Source organism: Sturnira hondurensis, unplaced genomic scaffold, assembly GCF_014824575.4.
Source record: "Sturnira hondurensis isolate 20B ecotype Veracruz unplaced genomic scaffold, ASM1482457v3 Scaffold0022910, whole genome shotgun sequence".
Lineage (NCBI taxonomy): Eukaryota > Metazoa > Chordata > Mammalia > Chiroptera > Phyllostomidae > Sturnira > Sturnira hondurensis.
The window spans coordinates 15340122-15352917 of NW_028095541.1; positions in this window are offsets into that span (position 1 = coordinate 15340122).

Sequence of the window (12796 nt, forward strand, 5' to 3'; positions counted from 1 at the left end):
ACACCTAATTTCCTTGTCTTAGTGATGATATAGTTATGTCCACTATTGAAATCATTTTTCTGCCCTGACTAGTGTGCCTCATTTGGTTGGGAGTCGTCCTACAAGGTGAAAGATTACCACTTCAATTTCCATTCAGGGCAAATGCCTAGAATGTGGGTTTGGGCCCCAGTCAGGCAAGTACAAGAAGCAACCCATTGATGTTTCTGTCTAGCAACCCATTGATATCAAACATTGGTATCAATGTTTCTCTCCCTCTCTTTCTTCCTCCCTTCCCTTCTCTCTAAAAATAAATAAAATTTTTATAAACATTTTTCTACAAATTATGAATTGCTTTACTACAGTTCCTTGTGTCAGCTGAAACATATGTGTATATATACACACATATATTTACATATAAGTGTCACTACTATTCAAGAGGATAAGGCAGGGCCAGGACCAGGGTGAGACTGTTAAAAAGTTTGTTGTAAAATTTTTGTTCAGGGGCCTAAATACAGAATTAAGCAAATAGTAATCTAATAAGACATACTGAGTCTTAACCAAAAGGAAAAAGTAGAATTCATGACCTTTCATGCCCTACCTCCACCGTGAGTATTCAGCTCATTGGGAGGGATATTCTCATTTGTAAGTGGCAAAGGCTCTCATCGCTTCTGGGCCTGGCATCCATTAAGGCAGACCAGGTGGTGGCAGCTGCACGTAATGAAAGAAATCACACGGTTTCATTATGTACAGTAGTGACAGAAGAATGGGCCATCTAAACCAGCTGGTTCCATCTCCGCCACTGTTTCAGCATGCGTGAGCCCTCCCGCCCCATACACACGCGCTCCAGAAAAAGGACTCAGAAGCTCTCAATTTGTAAGGGCAGAAATTGAACCTGGTACCCATAGAATCTAAAATCTTCTTGGTCTGTTATGATGAGCAGACCAAGAGCAGCGGGTCTTCCTCATAGTGAAGAGTAAATCTGCTTATTAAACTAGGTAAAATAAAAACTCACTTAAATTATTATATGACTTTTCAAAGCCACGAATAGCCAATAAAATAAGAAACATAGATATTGCCACATTTTCTTCTCTATAATACTAATAATAGCAAACATATATAGCAGTCCTGGGGCCTATGTTGCTCTTCATGCTTAACTTAAGTAAACTCAATCTTCATAATACCATTAAGATGTAAGCATGATTATCGTCCCCTTTTAGCAATAGGAAAACTGAGGCACGGAGAGGTTAGGTCATTGTCCCAGATCTCACCATGTAAGACTGGCACTGAAGTGTTGGGAGTGGGGAGTGTTTTGTATTTTCACTAAAAATTAATGGCATACACTTAGGCACCTGAAGAGTAAATGACATACCCCACACAAAGATTTCACCTAATCTCTAACATCTTTCTTGTACCATATGTCGTCTGCTCTAATTCCTGTATGTGTGGGGTGGCCCATTCTAACAGAGCACGATCGCACGATAGAAAAGGCACCCAGGGAGCGGGGCTGGCGCACAGGATGCTCAGTTAGTGTCTGGAAGTGTCTCGCAGGAAAGTGTTTGTCATGTCCAGAAAAAGTCATGACACCGGGAGAAAGGATGGAAGCTGTAGATACCAGAGGGTGTTATCACCTAAGGGAGAGTTCACACTGCTTTTTAAAGTTAATGACAACATTGCACATACCACATATAATGGGCTTTCTCCTTCATTAGCCATTTTAGCAAAAGGCCTTTGCACATAGTTCATTTTTCTTCTCTCATGACCAAGGTGACATAGATGCCTATAAGCAAATTACATGAGTCATGTTCAAGTTTCTTTTGCTATTTTCTGGGCATATCATGGAGTTTCCAATTTATGCTCACCTTGAGAGTGTTCGACACTCTTCTGGAGAATACATTCAGACTGTGAATCTGAATGTGTTCTGGGAGAATTCTTATGGGCATCCTTGATGAGGTCAGCATCCAAATACTGCAGACAAAACCAAATACAACTCATTTTCTCTCCTAGTTAGGGCTCTTATTCTGAAGTCTTGATGGCCATAGTCACTGTAAACCTTTTATCTGAAGGTTCTATAGTCTTCCCAGTTATACAACCCCAATTTAATGGAAGAAAGAAGACAAGGTTTCAGGTGGTTGTGTGGCTGCAAAATGCAGCTAATGTATATATAGCCCAAGATGTGTGGAAAGCTGGGTAGCTCATTAGTGAACAAGAAAAGCAACACAACCACTATTGTTCCAGAAAAAAAATCCAAAGATACAGATAGGACAATATCAGAACTTTCCAACAATTACAACTTCTTAAAATTGAAATGGGGTCCCTCCAAAGGTCAAGTAGCTATAAATGAAAGATTCTTGGCCGCATGTCAGGAGGGCTATCTTAGGACTCCTCGCTGGACTAGAGGACCTCTAGGGTTCCTCCTACCCCAGCTCTCAGGCCTTGATAATTATTTTCACAGAAAATCTAATTTTTTATATTCATAGACACCCAAGCACTTGGATATTTAATGAAAGAATTTAAGTAGTAAGAAATTGAAAGAGAGACAGAGCTCTCAGCTAATTTTAGGAAGCCTGTGGACTTAGTTTTCCAAAATCCCAGGTAGGTGTTGGCCAGCTCTGCCCTGCTGGGCCTCAGAATTGGGCTGAGCAAGTACGCTGGACTGCGATTTCTGAGGGCCTGGGTGTGTGCAAGGACAGACACAAGTGGAGGGGAATGAAGGGAAAGGAGGAAAAGTTATACCATGACAGGGATTGTGATAGTAATGTAACTATCACAATAATCACATCAGTTAATCCTGGTTGTTCCCATTTTCACATGGATCAACTGATTGGCAGGGACATGAGTCCCAAGATCAAGTGGCAGAGGCAGGGCACAGATGTCAGTGCTGTGACTCCTGCTTCCAGGTTTGCCCATGTTATCAGGCAGTTCATCTGCCCAGTGGCTCCCTGAGTCTCCCAGGAGCAGCTCTAAGGGACCTTAGAGGTCCCTTAAGGCCTTTTATATAAAGGCCTAAGAAGGGACGCTCACTTACAAATTCTCCCCTAAGCCTGATGGATTTGAAAGAGCACTACTCTGGGCAGGCTTAGTGCCCTTGCTCAACCTCCCCCAGAGACTCACATTTCTTTATATGAAATGGAAACAATAAACCTTAGAGGATTTATCTTATCTTATATCATTATATTATATAATATTATTATTCTTTTTTTTAAAGCAATTTAAAAAATTTATTGGGATGACATTGGTTAGCAAGATCATACAGGCTTCGAGTGCACATATATAGATATGCGCACATATCTATATATGTGCACTATATAGCTATAGATATATAGATATATGCATGGTACATGACCTGTATATTTCTCTTTTTTAATATAATTTTTATTTAATTCTTGTTCACGTACAGGTTTCTGTCTTATATTCCCAACCCTGCCCGCCCCCCGCCCCATGCTCCCCGCCTCCCTCCCCTTTCCACCTCCCACCCTTAGTTATTGTCCATGTGTCCTTTATACTTGTTCATGTGAGTCCATCCCCTTTTCCCCTATGATTCTCTCCCCTCTCCCCTCTGGACCCTGTCAGCCTGTTCCATATTTGAGTGTCATTGGTCGTATTTTGCTTGCTTGTTTGGTTTGTTTAGAATCCTGTTAGAGCCAGGCGGTGAAAGACAAATATTATTATTCTTATATTATATTATTATCCTTACAGGATAATATTATAAACTCAAATTCCTAATTTGAAGGACTAGGCAAAAATGGAAAACAATCCATCAAGTCTATATCGAAAAGAAAGTGCAGCCCTAGCTTGTGTGGCTCAGTGGGTTGAGTGCAGACCTTCGAACCAAAGAGTTGCTCATTCGATTCCCAGTCAGGGCACATGCTTGGGTTGAGGGCCAGGTCCCCAGTAGGGACACCAAGAGGTAACCACACATTGATGTTTCTCTCCCACCCTTTCTCCCTCCCTTCCCTTCTCTAAAAATAAAATAATAATAATAAAAGCTTAATAAAAAAGGAAAGAAAAGAGAAGAAAGTGCAGAAACCAAATTTTGTTTGGGGTTTTGACTTCAACTTTCATTTATGTTTCTCTATGTTTGAAACATAATCAATAATTTCCTATGTTTGGTTATATTTTGCTATTACAGGAAGTAGAAAAGAAAGAAAACCCTTCCACAAACTTTCCTCACATCAGTCCACAGCCAAGGGAGCTATAGACACTGTCTTGGCTGTTGGGCGAATGGTTTCCACTACTTCTTCAAAAAAGAGTCAGGAACGATTGAGGTCAGAATAAGAGCTGTTACTCTCAGAAGGCAATTCTTATCTGAAAGTGCTTTTGCACCCCCTCCCCCATGGGGACATTCGGCACTTCCTGTAGGTGTTGATGATGACCCAAACTGGGAGTGCTACTGGCTTCTGAAGGGTAAAAGTGAGGGATGCTGAAAAACATACAATTTCTGGAGGATAAATTCTCCAGAGGTGAAATTTCCAAGAGGGTATAAATATTTTAATGCTCTTGATATATATGTATTGCTAAATTTAGCTTACATTAAAATTTCTGTGCTCAGTGAAAAATTATAGTAAACCTTGAGAAGTTTTTAACTGATCATGAATAAAATTTATTGTAAAACACCTTGAGGTTTGGGGGAGAAGAGTATTAGTTAGTATTTTAAAAGCTGAGTAATTAGAACCAATAAGGAAAGTCAGTTTGAATTTGTACACAACAGCCCTGGCAACACTTATTCAGCCCCAAATGTTGATACAGCTAAGGCTGGGAAACCCTGGTCTGAGGCCACGTGAAAGCATGAGAGCTTATATGCTTGGGCAACCCTGTTGGCAAAATCTAGGCGTCCAAACCTAGGCAATCTCAGCAAGGTGGTGTTGCCTAGAGTTTTTCACAGATGGAGAGGGAACATCCTCCCTGCATTATCTATTAATTTTCACAAGTTCATAGAATGGGCTGTGTGGAATGGGCGTATGGGGTGTTTGCTAGGTTATTATATCCACCATCTTCTTCCTCTATTTTGCTCATTACTCAAAGCAAACTGACTTTGGAGAATTTTTGCTTGACTGTCATTTTATATAATTTTCATGGTTTTCTTTAAGAGCAGATTTTTTCTTTTTATTATGCTTTTATAAGAAGAAAAAAGTGTGGACAATTTGGAAAATCTTTTTTATATATATATAATTTTTTATTTGATTCTTGTTCAAGTACAGCTTTCTGTCTTATATTCCCAACCCTGCCGGCCCCACGCCCCGTGCTCCCCACCTCCCTCCCATTTCCGCCCCCCACCCTTAGTTATTGTTCATGTGTCCTTTATACTTGTTCATGTAGTCCATCCCCTTTGGAAAATCTTTTTTAAATATCTGATCTCTCTAAAAATAAAAAAATGCATTGGAAACTTATGTTTCAGTTTTTCTTAATTACAAAGAACAAGTGTCTAAATAGCTACCAAATGATGACTTTTGTAACCAATCTCAATATTTACCACTTTTAAAGTTTTTATTTATTTGAAAACTATTTTAAAAAATTTAATCCAGTTGATTAGACAACTGTACTGAACCCAGAAAGTATGCCTAAAGCAAGAACTTAGAAACACAAACAAGTCTTAAGACCTAGAAAAAAATGTTGAAAAAGAATGCAGAAAGGTCACAGGTAACCAAAAAAGTCATAATGTAAAAGGTAACATAACTTAACTATCAAGGTAAAAAGGTAATGAGTACAAAGTCCAGGAATGACATTTATAATTTCAGACAGTCTGACTATATCACTGGAGCTTTGGCAAAATCCCCAGACCCAGAGAGAAGACTGAGTCACTCATACTTCATCACCTTATGTTCCATAAAAGGTGACCCGGGAATATATTCTACAAATGACTCTGCTGAATATGCTGAGAAATTTGAGCATAAAAAGGCCAAGAGACCAATCCTAAAGTCAGAGGGAAATGATTTCTTGGTTAGCATTTGGCCTTACCATACAAATTAGATTTCCCTGGTCTCTTATTCCTTTGAATGGCCTTACTTTAAAGATCTATTGAAAATTTCTCACTTTTGTGACTTTTGGGGTTGTTTGCTGTTTCTGTGTTTGGTAAGAATCTGAAGGTTATTTCTTGAGCCAAGGGGCAAAGTTACATAATGACAACATTGGCCTGAGCTTCAAATTCCAGACAGATCATAATAGTTTTGCTGAGCTAAGAAATAGTGGAGAATTTGAGGTAGAGTGAGTGCTAAAGCATAAAAAAAAATAAAATCCATTAACCACAGTAACCAAATAGCATCCTAAATGGCCTATGGAAACAGAATACTGCTTCACCCAAATACCCAATACAATGGCCATTTCTGCAAAGCAGGACAACTTTTTAGTATAAGGCTTTTCCCAATTGCTGCTTAGGGAAATACTTAGAAAAAATGTTGTGTTTTCTAAAAAAAAATTTGATCCATTTATACTTGTTTCCTAAGTATACAGTGTAAATATTGATATTTTTGATGTACTTATGCTTGAGGTAAGCTTATTTGAAGCATATTCATTAATTTTGAAGTAAACTTTTATGGTTGTCCTTCCTTTTCTAAACATTAAAATCATTAAGTCAAGCTAATTTTTCTTTCTAGTGTAAAATTTTTTAATAAAACAATAAATTAAAAAGTTGACTAATTCAGAATCCAGCACTATTTATACTAAGAGGGGCTTTTCTTGTAACTTTTGTTTAACATATACACACATACACAAACACACAATATAGAGAACAGGTTTATAGCACCACAAATATAATTTCATGGGAAATGTTAGCTGATTTACAGTAAGAAACTTGTATAGATTTTAGGTTTATTTATTCAAAACTATTCAGCTGATCTCTTTATTACTTCATAAATTCTAACTGAATTCTGAATTATAAATTCAGAAATTCTAAATTCCATTTAAAATTATTCTATTTTAATAACAGATAAAATGTACTGGGCACTCCTTAGGTACTTAGTACTCTGAGCACATGATTTTATTTAAGTCTCAGATTAACCCTAAGAAATAGGAACTAACATTATCTTCACTAAACAGATGCATAAAATAAAGCAAAGAAGGCAAGAGAGTTGCCCAAAGTCACGGTAGGTGGTAAAGTCTGAATTTAAAGCTGAGTCTGCCTGACTTGGAACCAAAAACCTGAAACAGAGCACCATAAACTTTTCATTAGTCTGGGGATTACTTTATGGACTGCAATAATAAAAGCACACTGTTTAAAGTAGTCTGTAGTTAAGAATTAATCACAAATTCAAACTGACTTTCCTTATTGGTTCTAATTACTCAGCTTTTAAAATACTAACTAATACTCTTCTCCCCCAAACCTCAAGGTGTTTTACAATAAATTTTATTCATGATCAATTAAAAATTTCTTAAGGTTTACTATAATTTTTCACTGAGCACAGAAATTTTACTGTAAGCTAAATTTAGCAATACATATATATCAAGAGCATTAAAATATTTATACCCTCTTAGAAATTTCACTTCTGGAGAATTTGTCCTCCAGAAATTGTTAAAATGCATATAAGTGTTTTATTATAAACATTTATTTGTACATATTTATAAAATTAAAACTTGAAAATAATAAAATACATTGGGGATTAATTAAATAAATAATGGCATTACATTTCAGGTGATATTTATTTAGAGTTTATTATACATTGGAAAAACACCTGTGGTATAAGCTTACTATACTTAAGAGTATGAAGCAGAGAAGCAGGGTATAGAAATATAGAACGAGCATTTAGTCATATCTATGTAAGATAAACTTTTGGGAAGCACAAAATTGGAAAAGACCAAAACATGTTTAAGATGCCTTTATATTTTACTTCTCTTTTTCCAAATTTCCCAATTAAAAAAAAAACACACACACACAAGTGAGACTACATAAAATTAAAGAGCTCTGCACAGCAAAAGAAACAATCAACAAAATGAAAAAGTGACCTATAGAATAAGAGAGATATTTGCAGACCATTTATTGGGTAAGGGTCTAATATCTGAAATATATAAGGAACTCATACAACTCAATACCAAAACACAAATAATTTGATTAAAAAAATGGGCAAAAGACCTGAATAGATGTTTGTCCAAAAAAGGCATACAAATGGTCGATAGACATATGAAAAGATTCTCAACATTACTAAATCATTAGGGGAATGCAAATTGAAACCACAATGAGATACCACCTCATACATGTTAGAATGAGTGATATCCAAAAAAAAGAGAGAGACAGAAAGAGATAAATGTCAAGGATGTGAAAAAAGTCAAATCCTTGTACACCATTGGTGGGAATGTAAATTGATACAGACATTACAGAAAACAATATGGAGGTTCCTCAAAATATTAAAAATAGAAGTATCACATGATCCAGCCATCCCATTTCTTGCTATAAATCCAAAATAAAGAAAATCAGTATCTCAAAAAGATATCTACAATCCTGTGTTCATACCAGCATCATTTAAAGAAAGCTGAGATATGGAAACAACCTGTGTTCACTGAAAGATAAATGGATAAAAAATGTGATATGTACACATATGTGTGTGTATTTCAGCCATAAAAAGGGAAATCCTGCTATTTGATACAGCATGGATGAACCTGGAGTATAGTACGCTAAGTGAAATAAGACAGACACAGAAAGACAAATACTGTATGTTCTCACTTACCTGTAGAATCTAAAAAAAGTCAAACTCACAAAAGCAGAAAACAGACAATGACATCCAAGGGCTTGGGGCTGGGCAGTGGAAATGTAGATATGTTGGTCCAAAGATACAAACTTTCAATTATAAAATAAATAAGTTCTGGGATCTTACGTATGCCAGGGTAACTATAGTTAATAGGAGTGTGTAAGCAAGGATCTACAACCAACACTACTTTACCCAGCAAGGCTATTATTTAAATTTGAAGGAGAAATAAAGAGCTTCCCAGAAAAGAAAAAGCTAAAGGAATTCATTGCCAACAAACCAGTGTTATGAGAAGTGTTAAAGGTGTCTTCTTTAAGAAGAAGAAGAAATAAAAACAGGGAACATAAAGAATAAAACGGCATTCAATGTGTACCTATCAATAATCACTTTAAATATAAATGACTTAAATGCTCCAATAAAAACACATAATATAGCTGAATGGATAACAAAGTAAGAGACCCATAAATATGCTATCTACAAGAGGCCCACCTCAGGATGAAGGATACACATAGATTAGAAGCAAAGGGACGGAAAAAGATATTTTATGCAAATGAAAATACCAAAAATCTATGGTAGCAATATTTATACCATATGAATTAGACTTTAAAGTGAAAGCTATAATAAGAGACAAAGAAGGACACTGTATAATGATTGAGATCAATCCAACAAGGGAATAGAACCTTTGTAAACATTTATGTACCAACATGGGAGCACCTAAATATATAAAGTAAACTTGATAACAAAGGGAGATATCAGCAGTAATACAGTCAAGGGAACTTTAATACCATTTTGACATCAATGGATAGATATTCTGGACAGAAAATCAACAAGGAAATACTGGGCCTAAATGACTCACCAGATCAGGCATAATTGATATCTTTGGAGCATTTCAACCCAAAGCAACAGAATATACATCCTTTTCAAGAGCTGTTGGCGGAAATGCAGTTTAGTGTACCTGCTGTAGAATCCTCAAAAAATTAAAAATGGAACTGCCATATGATTCTGTGATTCCACTTGGGAGGATATATCTAAAGAAACCCGAGACTTCCGCCAAGATGGAGGCATAGGTGGAAACACTGTGCCTTCTCCCACAACCAAGTTTGAATACAACAAAGGTTTGGAGAAACAAAGACACAACCAAAGGACAGAAAATTGAATTATACAGAAGTCCGACTACATCTAACCGTTCAACGGGGACGGTAAGAGGGGCGGAGCCAGCAGCGAGCAGGGTCGGGCAGGACAGGGCCCCCGACCCAGGCGCGCAGGCAGACGGGAACCAGTTGGGGTTGCGGGGCAGACCGCGGGCGCATATTCGCGCACAGTGAGACAGACCACGCAGGCCCCAGGGGGCAAGGGCTGACGGCGGTGGCACACTCGCGTGCAGTGGGACGAAACGCGTGGGCCCGGTGACGGCAGCAACTGTGGCACCGGTGAGGGCCGTGGCAGCAGGCGGCGGACAGGACGCCATAGTCCCTCTTTGACCCCGCCCCCACATACAGCGTCACAACCCCGCGACTTAGTTGCCCTGCAAGACCAGTGAGAGCCATTGTCCCTCTTTGACCCCGCCCCCACCTACAACGTCACAACCCAGCGACTTAGTTGCCCTGCTCTAGTGAACACTTTAGGGCTCTGATCCTGCTATGGAACAGGCACGAACAACCCGAAAGATGGCACAAGAAGAACTCAAAGTCCCAGAGCCAATAACTCTAAGCGACCAAGAAATTGCCAGCCTCTCAGAAGCACAATTCAGGACACTATTTATCAGAATGCTCACAGAACTGGTTGATTATAGTCACAAATTAGAGGAACAAAGTTACAAATTAGAGGAACGTGTGAGGGCTGGACTGATTGAAATGAAGGGAGATGCACAGGAAACCAATAGTGATGGAAAGGAAACCGGGACTCAAATCAATGGAATGGACCAGAAGGAAGAACAAAACATCCCACCAGAAAGGAATGAAGAAATGAGAATTCAAAAAAATGAGGAGAGGCTTAGGAACCTCCAGGACATCTTTAAACGTTCCAACATCCGAATTATAGGGGTACCAGAAGGGGGAAAGAAACAGCCACGAGTGGAAAACATATTTGAACAAATAATAAAGGAGAACTTCCCCAGTCTGGCAAAGGAAATAGACTTCCAGGAAATCCAGGAAGCTCAGAGAGTGCCAAAGAAGTTGGACCCAAGAAGGAACACACCAAGGCACATCATAATTACATTAGCCAAGACTAAAATGAAGGAGAGAATCCTAGAAGCAGCAAGGGATAAGGGGACAGTCACCTACAAAGGAGTACCCATCAGACTGTCAGCGGATTTCTCAAAAGAGACCTTACAGGCAAGAAGGGGCTGGAAAGAAGTATTCCAAGTCATGAAATCCAAAGACCTACAGCCAAGATTGCTTTATCCAGCAAAACTTTCATTTAGAATGGAAGGACAGATAAAGTGCTTCTCAGATAAGGTCAAGTTCAAGGAGTTCATCATCACCAAGCCCTTATTATATGAAATGCTAAAGGGACTTATATAAGAAAAAGAAGATGAAAAATATGAACAGTGAAAGGACAGCAAACACACAGTTATTAACAATCACACCTAAAACAAAAGCAAACCAAGAAGACAGATAGATCAGGAGTGGAACCATAGAAATGAAGAACACATGGAGGGTTAGAAACAGGGGGGTGGGAGGGGGAGAAGAGGGGAGAAGGCACAGAAAATAGCATAGATGGTAGGCAGAAAATAGATAGGGGGGAGGGCGAGAATAGTGGGGGAAATATAGAATCCAAAGAACTTGAGACACGTGGTTATAAACTAAGGGGGGGAGAATGGTGGGGGAGGGAGGGTGTGGGTGGATGGGATTGAAGGGGGGGAATAGAATAACTGTAATGGTATAATCAATAAAATATATTTTAAAAAAATAAAATAAAGAAACCCGACACACTAATTTGAAAGAATATATGCACCCCTATGTTTGTCCAGCGTTACTAACAATAGCCAAGATTTGGAAGCAGCCCAAGTGACCATCAGTAGATGAGCAGATAAAAATATGTGGTACATGTACACAATGGAATACTACTCCACTGTAAAAAAGAAGGAAGTCTTACCCTTCATGACAGCATGGGTTAACCTGACAGTATTATGCTAAATGAAATGAGTCAGTTAGAAAAGGACAAAAACCGTATGATTCCAATTATTTGTGGAATCTAATGAACAAAATAAGCAAACAAACCAAACAGAAATAGACTCATAGATACAGAGAACAGACTGACAGCTGTCAGAGGGAAGTGGGGCTGGGTGCTTGGGTATAAAAGGTGAAGGGGTTAAGCGAAAAACCCCTCATAGACACAGTCAACACTATAGTGATTACCAGAGGTAACTGGGGTGGGGAGAAGTAGAATAGGGCAAAGGGGGCATCAGTGGTGACCGGAGACCTCACTTTGGGTGGTGAACACACAGTACAATCTACAGATGATATATTATAGAATTGTACACTTCAAATCTATATAATTTATTAGACAATGTGACCCCAATACATTTAATAAAAATTTGCTAAGAGAGTAGATATCAAATGTTCTCTCGCACAAAGATAACCATATGATATTTATGTGGATATGGTAATTATTTCACAATGTATAGCTATATTATCATTTTATACACTTTAAATATATACAACTTTATGTCAATTATACCTCAATAAAACTGGAACAAACCCAAAATTAAAATGCATAAACAGAATTGCTAAAACTTACAAAATTTGCTCCTCTATAATTTGGGCTTGACTTGCCATGAATCCTTCAGGTACAGCTGCGGGAGCGTAGTTGAGAGATCCCTAGTTGGAAAACGCAAAGAATGTAGTTCCTTCAAGAACAAATCACAGGATTATTAATGTGGGTGCTACCATAGATTACCACTGACCTAGACATGACAGAGAGCTCCTTAAAAACAACCAGGAGCCCAGTGCGCCCATGTCCTTGCATGGCTTGCCATACCCCAACTTTGCTTCCTGGTTCATGGGGATATTCTACTTCAATATATGCTGGCATTGTCTAAAAACAATTACCTTTGGAAGCCACCACACTATCATTGGTAGGGGCGAAATAGAATATAGACACAGTGAGATGACTTTCCTCTTTCTTGCTACCCAGAAGGCTGA